At 33.0% G+C, this 17901-nt stretch overlaps 1 long non-coding RNA gene across 1 annotated transcript; it reads right to left on the reverse strand.

The window, feature by feature from the left end:
• Positions 1-11572: 11572 nt before the first annotated feature.
• LOC149562489 (uncharacterized) lies at positions 11573-14254 on the reverse strand. The gene is made up of 2 exons (XR_016363953.1): positions 13958-14254; positions 11573-11954 (listed from the first exon to the last, which is right to left on the reverse strand). It is a non-coding gene; the product is annotated as an uncharacterized LOC149562489 (long non-coding RNA).
• Between the last annotated feature and the right edge of the window lie 3647 nt (positions 14255-17901).

Raw genomic sequence — 17901 nt, forward strand, 5'->3', positions numbered from 1 at the left:
TATTATAACATCCTAATGAGGTCCTATGTAATTAATTGTGCATGGGGAAAGCTCAAAAGGTTGACACAAGATAAGGTATAAAGGAAAGATTGTTTCCTTGGATTATTTATCACATTGTGTTATATTGATGCGGATATGGTCAAAGGATGTGAATTTGAGTAGAGAAGAGAAAAGGATTAGGTTGGTGTTGTTTTGAGGACTTCAAAGGAATTGTATTGGCAATAGAGTTATAGGTTTGGTTAGTTCACTACTTGTATTTTATATCCTAAAGATTTGTTTTATATAATAGTGTTGAAAAAAATTGGATAGTGGGTTCAGTTGTCTTCCTTGTGCTCCTAACAAGCTAAAATCTTTTGACAGGGATTCAAGACTTCTAACAAGGACTACATGTATTGATTTTATTGTATTTCTCTCTTAATAGAATCACATCCTTTCATAAGGAACATTTATATTAGTATGTCTAGACTCTTGTATTGTTGAGTAGAAGGAGGTATACATGCAAAGAAGTCTAGGTTACAAAATTTGAATATTATGCTTATGAATACAAAGATGTGGGAAGATGAATTGGTAAGAGCATTTTCTCAAAGAATCAATGAGATAGTTGCAAGCATTAAAGGTTGTGGAGGAACTATAACAAAATATGGCATATTTTACAAAATTTTAAGATTAATTGCGAAAGATGAGGTAAGGTGTTAGCTATTGAAGAAGTTAAAATAGTTATGCCATATTTTAATAGAGAAACTTTGATTGAAAATATTTTCATAGAGAAACTTTAATTGAAAATTGTAAACATATGAATCAAGATTGAATTCTAATCAACCTATATATGAGACTGCTTTTAGAACTAGTATGAATAGGGATAAAATGGCACTAACAAAAAGTGCAAGCACTAGTGGCGATTTCATTAGAGAATGGGAAAATATATGTGAAGAAGAAAAGAAGATTGATGAAGCACTTTATTGATTGTGAAGAAATAACCTAAAGGCAAGATTTTTTTTGTGTTCGTGATATAAAGAATTTGGTCATTTTTCATTCAATGTCCTACGTGAGTAAAGAATGTGAAACCTAGAAAACTTTACAAGTCAAAAATTTCTAAAGATTGATTTTATGCTAGTGATGATGAGTTTGGTTTCAAAGAGATAAATTTCTTAGATATTGATGATGAAGATGAGCTAGGATTTTGTGCTATAAGGAAGAAAGTCGTGTAAAAGAGGAGAACGAACTTGTATCACATGTAGAAAAGAAAAAGTTTGATTGGATTACAGACAATGGATGATCGCATCATATGATTGGTGATAGAGAAAAGTTTGTTGAATTGAAGAGTTACGATGGTGGAGTAGTCAAAGTTGATAATAATGCTCCATGTCCTATTAAGGGAAAACACTCTATAACACTTAATGGTAAAAATAACACTAAGGATGTATATTTTGTTGATGGATTAAAACATAACTTGTTAAGTGTTGTACAACTGATTGACACGGGATATCTTCTACAATTCATTGAGAAGACATGGAAAATCAATGACAAAAATGGTAAACTAATTAGAACAAGTACAAGAATCAAAGGTAATGTTTTCCAATTGAATCTTACTGAGATAAGTTTTTTGGTTGCTAAAGTTGGTGAAATTTGATTGTGACACAACATATTTTGTCATATAAACTTTGATAACATTGTGATGATAATGTAACAATAATGGAGTAGGAGATTTGTCTCAAATTTTGAAACCCTCTAACAAGGTATACAAGGAATTTGTGATGACTAAACAGAAGAAGAGTTCATTTCCAAGCAAGTTATTCACTACATCAAAAGAGTTGGAAATTGTTCATACAACTTTGTGTGGTCCTAGAAAGACAAGAGCATTCTATGGTGAAAGGTATCTTATTCTTTTCATCGATGATATTACAAGAATGATGAGGGTAGCATTTCTTAGATAGAAGTCAGAAGTATTTGATAAATTTAAGATATTCAAGGTTGAATTTGAGAATGAATCAAGATTGAGAATTAAATGTTGAATATATGATAGTTGAGGGGAGTTTACATCAAAACAGTTCAATAACTTTTGTGAAGACAATAGAATGAAAATACCACTTTCAGTTCCTAAAACATCACAACAAAATGGGATAGGAGAAAAAATGAACATGATACTTGATACTTGAAAGGAATGTGGCACATATCTATTGGAGAGAAGCAATTACTACTACAATATACACTATAAATAATATTTAGATTGAACAAGTTCCTAGTAAGACACCCTGTGAACTTTGGTTTAGGCATATTAGAATCTTTGGAAGCAAATGTTATATCAAGAAAAAAGATGGCAGTAAGGTTTGATCCTAGAAGTGATGAAGGCATATTTCTTGGTTATTCTTTGAAGATAAAAGCATATAATCAAATATTGAGAAGAATTGTTGACAATAACTATTCTAAATATAAATCTGTTGCCCGGTTATAAAATTCTTTAAATTTTATAAGCCTTGGTTAATTTTTGAAAATTGCTCGATTTTAAGCTTTAAAATGGTCGTGTTATTTTTGAATTCTTGTGAGTTTCTAAATCTTCATGTCATTCTCTCGTTCCCAGCTCCGCACAGCACTTGAAATTTTTAAAATCTGACTTTTGAGCCTCAAGTTATTGTAGGTTAATGGAGACACCCAAAAACACGTTTTTCCTAACCATTAACCTCTCAAAAGGTTAATGATAATGTCCAAAAACACGTTTTTCTTAACCTCTATGAGATAGTTATTAACCTGTGTCACATGTAAGTTGTAATAACAAAGGGACAGTTTTGATTTCATGGCATTATCAAAGAGGAGGCATATTAAAGGTTACCGAAGAAACATACTAACGGATTTTAAAAATCTGTTTACCAATACTTGCTCAAGCCAATCCATCCATGGTTGAAGTTCAAGTTCAAATAGAGAACCATTTGTATGAGCACACACAATCTTTTCATGGAGATTAGAGTTCATCAAAATTAAGTTTGCAGAGTGGCTGAAACAGTAAACAAGGACTCCAAGGAATTGGGTATGTTGTGGGAGGAAGTGCTTCACACAGTCAAGGTAGATTCAGAGATCTGTGTTAAAATTTGGCAGTATTGTATTCAACGGAAGCATTGGTGATGCAGAAGAGGTATTTGAAAGAATGCTCGTTACCAACAACGAGTTCGGAGGTAGGGGCGTGACATTCATTTCTACATGTTGTTTCAAAGCGTGATGGTTTTATCGGTACTCTATTGGCCCCTTTGCATATCTGTCTCAGGCTTTATGGAAGCCCTATTGCCTTACTGGCAAAAGTCTATCGAGCAGATGACTAGTTGAGATACAGATATTATTATGGAGCCTGCTAGCCTGAACTTCAAAAGTACGCACTTACTGTCCTGTACCATGCTTGTGGAGTGGTTAACTTGACCACGGTTAATAATATGGAGCCTGGAAACAACTAATTGCAAGGGATCTCTTTTTGTTAAAAACTATGAGGCTGTTTTTCCCATACTCTTCTATTCATTGGTGAATGCACAAGATGGGGTTTCTATCTTAGACCACACTAATTATGATAAAGTTTTCCATGGAAACACAAGCATGGTCGATTGAGAAGGGCTTCAGACTCTTCCATTATCACGAGCTGCGGCACTTTCCTCTGCCATGGAAATGTAACTTGATGCACTTGGACTCGGCATCCAGAATACAAGGGCCAGACTTGCACTGAGAGCTGCAGGAGAGGCAGAATTGATAACCACAGCCACAAGAATGCCACAATTTTTGAGGAATTTATATACAGTAATATTGTAGTGCTTTGAGTGACTTGGCAAGATGGAGGAGGACACAAGAAGTCCGAGAGGAATGGAATTGGTTAAAAACCGCACAACACCTGGTGTTGACATGGAGATGAAGGAGAAAGAGATGGGGAAGGAAAATGAAATGGAAGTTCTAGACCAATCCCCCATTGAAGAAGTGGCGCTAACTGTGTCAGTCATAAACAATCCAACGCTGCCTATTCTAACTTTTCGTACATGGTTTTTGGGAATTACATGTTGTGCGTTGTTGGCATTTTTGAACCAATTTTTTTTTTTTTTTTGGGTACAGAACAATTCATTGTCAATCAGTTCAGTTGTTGCTCAGATTGCAGTGCTCCCATTGGCTCGTTTCATGCCTGCAGTTCTGCGCTCGAAGAAACTCTGTATCCCCGGAACAAATTTTGGTTCCTCACTTAATCCAGGCCCATTCAACATGAAAGAAGAACGTGCTCATAGCTATATTTGCTTCAACAGGGCGTGGAGGAGTCTATGCAGTCAATATTATCACCATCATCAGAGTCTTCTATCACTTAAAAATGAATCCGGTAGCCAAATGGTTGTTGATGCTTTGGATGGGTTGGATTATTCTGAAAATATCTGGTGGAGGGTGCTTACATGTGGTGGCCTTCAAATCTTGTCCAAGTTTCCCCGTTTAGAGCCTTACACGAGAAAGAGAGGAAACCAAAAGGTAGGCTAACAAGAATGTAATTTTTCTTGACGGTGATGGCCTACAGCTTTGCATATTTTGTGATACCAAGCAATGGTGATATGAAGATGCAGCGTGAAAGTACATGCAACATAGCAAAAAGTGGTGAACCACTAACCACCTTTCCTTCACTTGTGATTGAGATGGTAGGTAGATTCGAGCATCCTGTAGATAGTATACACAAACTTGGAAAGGTCACTATTTTTTAAAACTTTAGCTCACATATAATCTATCAGAGGGATCAATAAGGATCGATTATTGAATCATCTCCTCAAAATATCTAAGGTTCAAGTTTTAGAGCATATAGGTTAATTTTGTTGAGGTTAATTAACCTCACCCAAATCACGTATTTGGGAGGTGGTTATTAACCACGAAAGGGTAGTTATTAACCTCTATGTCTATATAAGTGTAACGCCCCGCCAAGGGATCCAAAAGAATTAACCTAAAGTTTCACTAAGTTTGCTAAACATTTTTTTTTTTTTTAAAAGTAAGAATGTATATCATACACATCAAACACATAGTAGCGGAAGCACTAACATGTAATCATCAACAAACATACATCACAAGTTACACCTTAAGGATCCCAAGACGTTGAGTCACATTTAAATTTAATTAATTCTAAGTCTAACAACTACCACATACATATGAAAGAATAATCAGAAAGTCCAATGTCCATAATATACATTTGCTCCGAATGCCTCTTGGCAATTTAATTCGGAATGCTCAATCATCCATTGTACATGTCACAGGGTATGAAAGGCTTAAAAGAATATACATATGTAAAGATAAAGATACATCATCCTCAAATCCATGATACAAAGTACAGTAAAATAAATGAAACTAATAACATACCTGATACATCCATACATCCATAATGATAAAACATCTATCATAAAATCTAACCATCCATCATAATAATCCAAGAACATAGTGAAGGTAAATGTCAACCAAGAAAGCTCCAGCCACGGTGACCACAGACGGATCTCAATGGTAAGAGTAAAAAGCACTACCACCCGACCGCGTGGAACCTAAATGGTCCACTCCCACCGCGCTGAGGAGATAGTCTCAAGTCCCAAACAAGGTATCAAATACAAAACACAAGTACTCTCTAAGTCTGAGAAATCCTAAAAGAACACTAACGCAAAGGTTCCAACATAGATAGACATCTAGACCCAGAGGCACCACAAAGACACGTAGGAAACCTGCTATGCAAGCGGGAAAGTGTCATCACAAAAGTCACGTAGAAGTTACCCGAGCAATCCCTTAGGAATCTCGGGTCCCTAGTGATTCCTGCGGCCACTAGTATCCTCTCGTACTGACAAGGCATACTGTGGAATGCAAGGTCGTAACCAAGCGTTCTCTCTACCCCATCCTAGCCTGTACTAGCACTCAAGGTATGGGAGAGAACATACAATTATCTTATTAGGTTCATTTAAGTCAGTATTTAAGTGAGATGTTTTCACTTGTTAAAACAACTTACAATGGGTTACTCCAGGCAGCCTCTTAGGGCCTCGATCCCCATTGCAAGCCACTTCCCGACACTACACATAGATAACCTACCCTAGGCTCATGAAATCACAAATCAAAGAATCATAATAAAATCACCTCAGTCCTATACAAGCAACTGAAAAACATCATAAAAGATAAGCCACAAAAATTACATCAGTTCTTCATGAGCAACAGGTAAGCATCAAATAATAATCATATGATCACAACAGTTCTCTATCAGCAACTGAAGGCATCAATGATAAATCACAAAATCCAATGGTTCTCCAATGAGCAACCAGAAATTATCCCAATAATAAATCACAATACTGATCAAAGACTCCAAAATGGTCAAGTCAACACATGACATCATCAAGAACATAACAAACACTTCAGTCCTCTCAAGCGACCGAAAAGCAATCCAAGTGTAACTGATCGAGACTCAGAAATGGTTATCAATTATAACTGATCGATGACTCAAAAATGGTTATCCAATATAATTGATCGATGACTCAAAAATGGTTAAGTCAGGTATCTTATATACATAAACTTCAGCTTCACACCAGGAAACTGGAAAGTAATAACAAACAGTAATCACAAACATGTCATAGAGCATATCAACACATCACCAGGGTTGGGTTTAAAAGATTGAGATCAAAACAACATAACATCACATTCACATAATCCCCGAGCCTCTGGTAACAACCTAGGACTGGTCAACACTAGGACACACCCCAAAAACATAGACAGTAAAATAAAATAGTACAGATACAAAGTATAGGTTTCATATTTTGGCTTGATTGAATCACATAGTTAAGTTGGATATAAGGTTTCAATTTTCGTTTTAGTACAAGTTTTCGAGTAGATAAAAATTACAATTTTACCCTAGTAGTTACACCCATTTTAATATTCGAATAACATGTACAATTATCCTGAATTCTTATCAAGTCAATTACTTAAAGATAATAAGTTCGAGGGTAATTATTTATTTAATTTTATAATAATCATAGATTATTAAAAATTAAATACCCGCAGTCCCAATCATAATATTCATTGAATAATTATACATCTTTAATTGATTCTTATCATTAATTCCGACTTAACACCCTTAATAACCCAAATTACCTAAATTTAATAATTATTAATTATTAAAAACTATAATTCTCAAAATAAAAATAAAAATAAAACTAATATTTATTAATTATTAATTAATTAAAAACTCTTAAAAATTATTTAATAATTAATATTTATTAATTATTTAATAATTAATATTTATTAATTATTAATTAATGAAGTATTATTAATAAATTATCATATATATAAATATGTATATATATTAAAATTAATAATTAACAAATTATATTAAAATAATAATAAAATTACAACTAAAATTAATAACTTTTAAAAGTTACTAACAAAATAAACAAACTACCCCGTGCCCTTATTAAAGGGGGCGGCTGCAGTAGCGATTTTGCTGCTGCTGCAGCAGAGTACGCTGCGTCAGCAGTCGTACCTGTTGCGTCAGTAGCAGGGTCACTGTGCGGTAGCCGTACATAAGGAGAAGGAGGTGGGGATGTCACGGCCCCGCCTCCAAATTCAATATATATATTTTTAAAAAAATAAACGTTTTTAATTAAATTTATTAAATATAGGTTTATGAAACAAACCAGTTTTTTTAAATTTATTTATTTATAATTTATTTATTTTTAAAAAAAATTAATCTAAAATGCAACCCTTTCTGATTACATCCTAATTTTAATCTAACAAACGAGGATTCATGATCACTTTTCTAAACACTACGTACATTGAATATATTGACAAGCATTTTACAATATTAAAATATTTAAGCTTTTATCATAGAGAATTCGGATTTACAATCCACAGGCACGAAGAAGACAAGGAATAGAGAAATTGCGTAAATAATCAACGATCAAAACACAAGACCCTACCTGATCCTGATGCTAATACAAAACCCTCGAAAAACTAGGGAGAATTTGCTCCCCTTCAATAACTTTCCTCTGAAGAACTTTCCTAGAATTCTCCTTCTGAAATTCGCTGTCAAAAGATGTCTTCCAAAATTCTTGTCTCCAAAAATTCTTTCCCAAATTCGTTGTCCCTCAAAAACGAACCCCAAAGTTGTGATAAGGAGTTTTCTCCTCAAATCGGGGCACTAATTGTGCGTTCACCCGAGAGGACTCTTTGCTCAACTGAGTTAACTCCAAATTATCTTTTATTAATCTTTGCTTTATCTTTTTAATGCATATTAAATGAATCATTAAATAACTTTATTTAATTTTTCCACTTGACTTCTATTTTTAATCTTTATTACTTTTAATCCCATGCGCACTTTATGAAATTAAAATAACATTATAATTTCCTCTTATTTTATCTTTTTAATTAATTTCTTTATTTACATCACATGCTCGCATCATGCAATCTTACAACTTTTAATAATTAATATATTTTCACTTTTTAATTTATTTTAGAAACTTAATTGATAAAATATTTAATTAACTTAAATAACAATAATATTTAGCATTTATTTAAAAATGAACTCTAAATATATTATTATTAAATTAAATAAATATTATAATGTTCTAAATTATCCTTAAACTTTTATCTCCAAATTTAATTCTTTTTATTTAATTAATTTCTCAATTAATTAAATATAATTAAATATTAAAATATCATAATAATCTTCTATTAAATTAAATCATTAATTAATCGTTTTAATTAATTTCTTTTATATTTAAACTCATGCTTAGATCATGCGATCTAGAAACCTTTAATAATTTAATATCTTTTCCACTTTTAATTTATTTAAGAAACTTTAATTGATAAAATATTTATTAATTCAATTAATAATAATATTTAGCATTTATTTAAAAATGAACTCTAAATATACATTATTATTAAATTAAATAAATATTATCACATTCTAAAATTATACTTAAAATTTTATTTCCAAATTTAATTCTTTTTATTTAATTAATTTCTCAATTAATTAAATATAATTAAATATTAAAATATCATAATAATTTTCTATTAAATTAAATCATTAATTAATCCTTTTAATTAAACTTAATTAATAGAAAATACATCAAGGACTCATAAAGCAACATACGAAAACCCATCATAGAAAAATACATACTAAATCAAACAGAAGGGTTATAATCACGAAATAACATCATTTGATGCATTCGGAGGGTACTTAACTCAGATACTTGCCTTAATTATCAATTAGGACAATTGGCTAAAGGGTTTAGGAATTGGACTTAAGAGTTTATCTCCCCTCTCTTACCATTGAGATAATACGATAGGGTATGCTCATCCTGGAAATTCAGGGAAGTCGATACCCGGTACCTGCAACCTGCATAAAATCCACGCATGTACAGACACAATATTCTAAGCTAAACAGACAATGGCAGGAAGTGGTGCATCGTGTAGATCCTGACTAGCAGGTGACTACGACTCCCTTCCTTAACCACATCAGAAACACCATACATAAAGAAAACAAACACGCACACCATACACATGCAGTATGGGGTAAGTATCCATAAAAAAGCACATGTGATAATAAACCATATAACTAATCATCATTGATAATTGAAAACATTGAATAATCATCATACATGCATGAAATATAGAGTACCAAGTCATCTCATCATATAATAAATTGAGTGTAAAACAACATCTGATAATCTGAAAGTAATGCTACTAAACATCAAGTATAAAACTGGCCTAAAAGAGTTTGGCAATAAAAAAAAAATGTGAACTAGGGGCAGGCACTACAATAAGGACACCTTTTGGCTTTGTAAATGGGACTTTTTGGTTGGAAAAATAAGGGAACACTATACTGAAATTTTGATCTAGGGATAAATTTTGGAAAGTATGTACACTTTTTATCTCTGAATTGAAAAATCTCTATTGCTTTCTTGGTGCAAGGAAATGAAATGAGATGTGCTTTGGGTTTCTTATTTTAAAATCCAAATTGTTATATGTTGTAGTAGACATTCTCATGGTGCTATGCGAGCGTTTACGAATGATAATGAATGTGCTTAATAATACCAATTGCTTTCAAGCGTAGCTCTTGAGCACCTCTGTTATTGATTTTGTTTACCGAAGAAGGTTGTGAGGGCATGTGGTGCATTCGTCTTCCATGACTTTCTCCTGAACTTTGAAGTTTTAGATTCTTTAATCGAAAAACCTTTTAAAAATTATATTATACGAGGGAGCTGCCCCTCAAAATGCAGAGGAAGGCCGCATACCAAGGGCCTATCCAACTGTTGTGAACGGTTTGCCACACACTCCATTGGGCAATTCTTCTGTGACAAATATGTTTACCAACAAAATCTAAAATTATTATTTTTGAGTGATAGAGACACTTATGTCTTAATTAACAAGATGACTTAAAGTGTACCCTTGATAATTATTCTAAACATGTAATTAAAGACAAATAGCATTTAAAGCAACAAGTAATCATCATATTTCTAAAAAGTAACTCTAAGAAATGGAAGAAAAAAATATTAAACCTCAACTAAAGGGATTAAGCTATAATGACCATCAAATAGGGAAGTTATGCCCTTCATGATCCTATTGGCCCCACTTCGCAATGGCAAATTTAGCATAATATATCAAAAGAATCAAATTAATTATTAAACTCATACATTTATATCACCCACACTAAATAATCTTATAATTATTATAATTTTATATCAATGAACAAAAACTAGTTAAATCTAAATAAGACTGCAAATCATAATAATCATTTCTTAAAGTTTACTTTACACATACTATTCTAATTTGTTTATTAAAAAATATTTTTAAATTATAAAAATCATTTTATCTTTATCTTAAAATGAGATCTTAAGATTGATAATAAAAACTTTTAGTGAGCTAAATTCAAAAATATTTTTATATTCTTTATCACAAAATATGAAAATGCGATAATTTTGAATTATAAAATTTAATTTAATAACAATTTAAAATATAAACAACTAACTTAAAGTCATAGATTCAATCCTATGAATTTCTAACATATTCTATAATCCATCATAAAAATACAATACAACTTAACCATAAAATCATTTTCACACCTATTAAAACTATACAAACAATAAACTTGGGACTTCATCATTATTTTTCTATATATTTGAAATCCTTACCCCTTGGTCCATCATGAAAATCTAATAATATTTTTTATACTTCATTTTATTTCAATCTAAAATTTCTTAGATTTATTAAATTGTTTATTTTGTCGAATGCTGAAAAACCTATGATTCATTCGAGTCATATGTGTAACTATAACAATTATGATCCAAACAGGAAAGTCGTAAGATTTGACGTAGTATAAATATAAACAATTAACTTGACGAGTTAGATTTGAGCCCATCATTAGATCCCATCTATTTCCACATATGTTATCCATCATGAAAACCCAATGACAATTATTTAAACTACAACAATTACAATCCACAGTTCCTTACACTTACCCAATTTATTTTGCTGGATGCTGAAATCTGTAATTCAATCCAATCTCATTTCTAATTATATCAGTTATGATCCAAGGAAGGTATATATGACAAATATCTTCAGTAAAAAATGTGCTGATATTATTATTTTGCCTTAGATGAATAGAAGAACATGAAAGCTCTGGTACACACTATTTTTGCTTGTTCTGAAACAATTGGTCCCTCACCAACCAAATATAGGCTTACAAAATAGTACATGGAGATCAGGCGAATCTAGCGGGGCCCCTGATAATGAAGCGCCCCACTAAAATTAGGCGCAAAGCCGATCTTACCAAATAAGTGACCGTATTGAATGCTACAGATAAACGGCGCTCTTGCAGGGCCCATAATCCAGAAGTGCATACGTTCAAACCCTCCGCCATTGCCAAAAATATACCCATCAAATGTGGAAATTCAATTAGTTCAATCTGTCCTAAAAAAGCCCCTTCAACCTTAAGAAATCTGCGGAAGCATGAACAAAATAATTTGTATCAGAAAAATGCATACGCCATGAAACAGAGAACTGAAAAAATGCAAACATGCAGTATTAGTGTAAATAGTAGTTAGTGTAAATAGATTTCTACAATCCATGTTCAGAGTTTTTAATTTTCTGAATTTGATTGTATCAACATTTAGAATTCCACTCCGTGATTCATCGTCAAAATGAGAAGAACTGGAAGAAACAGAAAATAATTGTTATTTTAATTGATTTTCTTTGAATGACAATTTCAGGGATTTCCCAAAAAATTGCCTATGTTTAATGCATGGCTCATGGAGATGAATATTATAAGTAGTTCAATTGCTGGCCAGGTCAATTAATAATGACAACCAATTTGTTATCATGGATAAGCATAGTGGATTACCTTGCTAAATTGTGTGATACTCTGAATGATTTTAATACTTCAAAGGTCAAATGGGAAACCCTCGCTTGTCAAACAGAGCAATCAGAAATCTTCATTAAACTAGCAGATACAGGGGAAATTTTGTTTTTCTATATATAATCATATCATTGATGAATGTTTTGAAATTTTTATCATGTCATTGATAAATGTTTTGAAATTTTAGCTTCCTATTATGGTCAATCTTGGATTTGAAAACTTTTTATCTGCTTTAGAAATTGAAAAAAAAAGGAATTGCAGGTCACTTACGGAGATCTTCGCCAAATTTTATAAAAAGACAAACTCTCAGCAATTTGAAAGGAAATGCAGAAACTCGTATTCTTGGCTCCCAATTTACACATCTATTATAATTAATTTGCTATCTAGGCAGAGATCAGCATAGTGGATAAACTTGTTAAATTATGTGATGCTCTGAATGATTTCATGCGTTGAAGAAAAAGAGGAAAAAGGAAACCCTCATTTTTCAGACAGAACGCTTCATAAATCTGCCTTCAATCCTTAAGCTCAAAACAGAGTCTCCATCCTTTCCCGGGAAGCAGATACAGGAGAAAATTATATATTTTCATCATTAATGCATATTTTGAAATCTTACTGACCTAATTATATTCTCTCTTGGATTGGAAAGCTTTTACTTTTGCTCTAGAAGCTAAAAACAAATACCATATTATGAGGCATGCTGCGCAGATCTTCACCAGAACTTAGCAAAGACAAACTTAGCAAGTTAAAGGAAAGACAGAAGCTCGCAATGGCGCTAAGCAAATAAATTTTTCACATCTACTGTAAATTTTCTGGTCTGCACACGAAACCTAAAATCGCTAGCACCTTCTCCAAAACCTCTTATAGTGCTAAAATTGAATAAACTTTAGCATACATTCTCCTTTAAAAGCTTCAGAACTCGTAATTAACTGTATAATTTTTAAAACTTTGAGAAAACCTGGCTCAGAACACAAAACCTAAAATCCAAACACATCTCTCCTAAAACTCTGTATAGCAATAAAATCGAAATCGCTAGCACCTTCTCCAAAACCTCTTATAGTGCTAAAATTGAATAAACTCTAGCATACATTCTCCTTTAAAAGCTTCAGAACTCGTAATTAACTGTATAATTTTTAAAACTTTGAGCAAACCTGGCTCAGAACACAAAACCTAAAATCCAAACACATCTCTCCTAAAACTCTGTATAGCGATAAAATTAACTACTTTTCTGCGAACATTCTCCTTTAAAAACTTCAAATCACCTGATAAGCTCTAATTTTTAGACCTTCACGGAAAACTAACGGCTTTGACTGTTTCCTTCAAAGCCTAAAAAACGCTACAGTCCAGTATTCGTCTAAATCTCATGGCCGCTTTTAGGAGAAATTAACGAACGTTGCATTTCGAGCCCCTAGCACAAAAAATGAGAAAAAACAAAACAAAACAAAAAAAATCCCCTCAAACAAACGGCGGCTTACCAGTGCATCATCAGCTGGATTTCAAAACAGCAAAAACTGAAAAGAAAAAACGTTTATGCGAAAACAGGATAAAATTACGAAATTTCAGAAAATGAGATAATGTAGAGTTTTTAACCTCAAAAAATCCCAAGGATGCCTTGAGACGAAGAAGGCTTCCCAGATCGCTGCTCCCCTGTATTTTTCTCCTCATCGTCAATCAAATCTCTGGTTGTATATATGCGTGCATTCGACATTCCTGCATTTTCTTGCTGTCATCCATATTCTCTCAATTATTCCTTTATATGTACTTTCCCAGTAAGGCAAAATCCACGCAACCTACACGAATTTTTGTAATGGTCATCCCGGCGAATCAGCCTTTGTTTGTGAACACACTTGAACAGCATTATTTCCTTCAATTTATTTTAGTTCTTGAAATGTGAGCCGTCTAAAGTAGCGGGATAAGGATGACGCAGATATCTTAACTAACTTAAGTTACTGTACATTGTCTCTTTTGAATTCAAGGATGGGTCCAAAATTCAAATTTCTTGGCAGTATTTTAATTTTAGGAATTAGGTTGGACGTAGAAATGTCTAGGTATCTAGTTTCTATTCTTATAGAGCATCACTTTTATGTATTTGTGTATGCTAGGTTTTGGATAGAGGCTTAGGGTACAATTTCTTTTCTGGAAAAAAGATTTTAAAAGAAATTCTTTTATTGATCTTACATGATCTTTTTAAAGTTAAATTTGCACATTTAAATATAGTATATTAAAAAAAATGGCTTTCCATTTTTAGTCTCAAAGTAGAACGAATAGAAAGACAAAAAATATTCTTCAATGAAACTAGATACGTGAGTGGGTATTATGTGATTGGAATAGAGAATAGGGTCCCCATCTTCAATCACCGAAAAAATGGAGGATGGAATATGGTAAAGTCACGGAGAACTATCAAAGCAAAAAGAAAAGGACATGAAGCCTTTGAAACAAGAAGGGTTTATACAAACACTTGTGATTCATCACTCAAGTAGAGCCAATAAATTTGAAAAATTGCAAAATGTTGAGGAGGGTTTATAAGACCAGTTCCCCAAATCAAAATGACCCATAATGTGATGAAAAAACCTCAATTTAAGGATAAAAGAAGTGATCCTCACGGATCTAAGTCAATTAATGATAATCAACATCATCATCAAATCCCTTGAGCTATTTCAAAGAAGCCTGCAAAACCAGGGCAAAATGGGGGCTTGCAACAACAAAATTGAAACCCTAATCCAGAAGGCTGGATAATTTTAGAAATCCATGATGGATGTAAAACATATGGGGTCTTTATTTGATAGTGTGGTGCGAGAACCCCAATTGATCAGATTGCATGTTGGTTCAAAAGGATGCTCAATAAAAAGGTAGGTGTAGTGATTTTATGTGATCATTTTCTTTATATAGATTGTAATAGTAAAAGAATTAAGTGAGAATTTTTATGAGGCAAATCCCCTTGTTTTAAACAACATACCTTTGTTTTTTTGATAGGCATGCAAATGTTAATATGACGAAATTTGAAACATTTAAAGTAGATAAGTCAATTATGTTGTTGGGTCTTGTAGTAGAATTGCTTAACAAGGAAGCTATTAAGAAAATAGGTAATGGGATAGGAGAATATGTTGTTTTTTAGGAAAAGAGTTATTCTAACAAATAATGTGATTATAGTAAATGGATATCGACATTAATGAGATTGATCCCATAGAGTTGAGCACCACGTATTATACATTTATTATTAAACCAAGGTTTTTTTATGGGATGCTTAAGCTAACAAAGGAAGACAAAGAAGAGGAAGTGTCTCAATTAAGGCAATCTACTTATAATGAGGAGGTGAAAATTAGGTTGAATAAATGCCAAGGGGGTATTCACTATTTTTGAAAAAGTGTATTTGTCACTAGAAAGAGAGAAGGTAGAGGAAGGAGACATAGTGGGGGGTTAGAATAGGGCTACTAGGGAAATGGAATCTGATGGGAAGGATAAGAATAAAGGAGCTACCTTGTGCATGGAGGTAAGAACAATAAAGGAGATTAAGGGAAAGAAGGGCAATGAATTAACTAAGGGTTCGGAGGTAAACCCAACAATAGCTTGCATAGAGATTTTTTTTGAATGAAATAAGGGCACGTAGGTGGAGGAAGTAGGATCAAAATATAGTATGGAGATACATGGAAAGAATGATCAAAGCACATTACTAGTAAATGAGGAGGTAAATATTTAGGGACAAGATGTCAACATCAATGAATACAAGGAATCTCTAGAAAATATCCTTCACCAAGATGAAGAAATGAAGAAAGTTGTAAATAAGGATTTAGGAAATATAGAAAGTAGGAAGGTTCAATCAGAAAGAGATCTAGACTCATTTTGAAGGAGTAGTAGTGAGGGGAGAGATGGAGGGAAGAAGATTGTGAATTGGAAGAGGAAGGGAGAGAAGAAATAACATTGGAAATCTAAGATTTGGAAGAGGGAGAATTGGAGGAATAAAGGGATTTCTCGGGATTAGATCTAATCTTAGAAGGTAATGAGAGCAAGAGTTAAGACGTGTCTGTATAGGTTGTAACTTCTCTTAGTGATGGGGGGAAATAGGGAATGAGGAAGAATTTTCTCTATATAAGAATATTGAGGTTGAAGAAGGTAGTGTTGGTGTAACTCATGAGGTAATGCATTGAGAAGATTGTTGGATGAGTTTGTTGGTATGATTAATGAGAAGACTATTGTAGGGATGTTACATGATGAGTTGATGAAGATTAGAACAAGATTTGTTAATAGATAAATTAGTTATTTGGTTTTCATTGTTGTCAACTAGTTGACTAAGTGTTTTTAGCATGTTACCACATATTCATTGAAGTAAAGGACGAGCTCTGGTGTGATTCTAGAGTTGTTGTTCTAAAAAGGGGTTAAAACATGTGTTGTGGTGTTATGTTTAGGACTACGACTTCCAGAATGTTGAATTGAGTAAGTTGTGATGGATGAGCTCAAATCAAGTAATTCCTAAAACAATCAATGACAAATAGTTAAGTGATTTGAATGTTACTTCATATCGGTAATGAATTATTTGAAGTGATTGTAGAATATGGTTGATCACATCGTTCAGATGATATGTTGGTGAGCACAACTGATAATGAGTACAAGTAAAGGAAATTCGATGAGTTGGATGTAATGCTAACAAGAACAAGTAAATAAAGAAATTGGAATTTTGGTGAATGGTGAATTGGTGATGAAGAATAGATAATGAATATTTGGAGAGCAATCATGAGTGATGCAAGAGCATCCTAGGGTAGTTGGCAATCCTACATGTTGGAGGGATTTTGGCTTTGCAATTGTGGACTCAGTCACCAAAGGAGTGGTGCTTGATCATTACTAGGTGTAGTGTTGGTCAAAGAGCCTGGTCATTGAAGGAGCTCAACATTTACTATTGCTTGGTGTATACTATGTTGCTCGACATGTGAGGAACTTGGCATTGCTTGTGGGAGCTTATTCATGCTTGATATATTTGCTGACGCTTAACAGTTTGAGCTTGTTGAGTAGAGTTCTTGTGGATTTGGTCAACCAGCTTGGTGCATTTAATGCATGTGGCATGTGATTGTAACATGGAGAAATTGTGGGATTTTGTGTGAGCCTATTTGGGTCTTGTTTATTTGTTTATGTGTATTAATGAGTGTTGTAAGACTTAAGGCATTTTGGTATTTAATATTTGTTGTTGGCCGATGTGTGGCTTAAATATATATTTAATGTAAGGGTTTATTTAATTTATAACTTACTAGGACGACTTGTGGCTTAGTTGGGTATAAGTAGAGGGTTGTGTTAAGTCTTGAGTCATAATCATCCAAGGTGGAGAAGAAGAGTGGCTGAGATGAGCGAAGTTGCACAAAGCTAGTAGCTAAGTGTGGGCTTTGGAAACAAGAAGGTTGCTTGGTGTCTTGTGAGAATAAGTTTAGATTCTTCTTGGACTTTCTATCAAATTGTGGATCTAGACTAGGTAGGGTTTGCAATTGGATCTTGCAAATTTATTTATTTATTTATATTTTCTCGTAACCTGGATGGTCTTACAACCTGGC

The sequence above is a fragment of the Cupressus sempervirens genome, chromosome 4, assembly GCF_028749045.1.
Source record: "Cupressus sempervirens isolate cs-2001-9-10 chromosome 4, ASM2874904v1, whole genome shotgun sequence".
Lineage (NCBI taxonomy): Eukaryota > Viridiplantae > Streptophyta > Pinopsida > Cupressales > Cupressaceae > Cupressus > Cupressus sempervirens.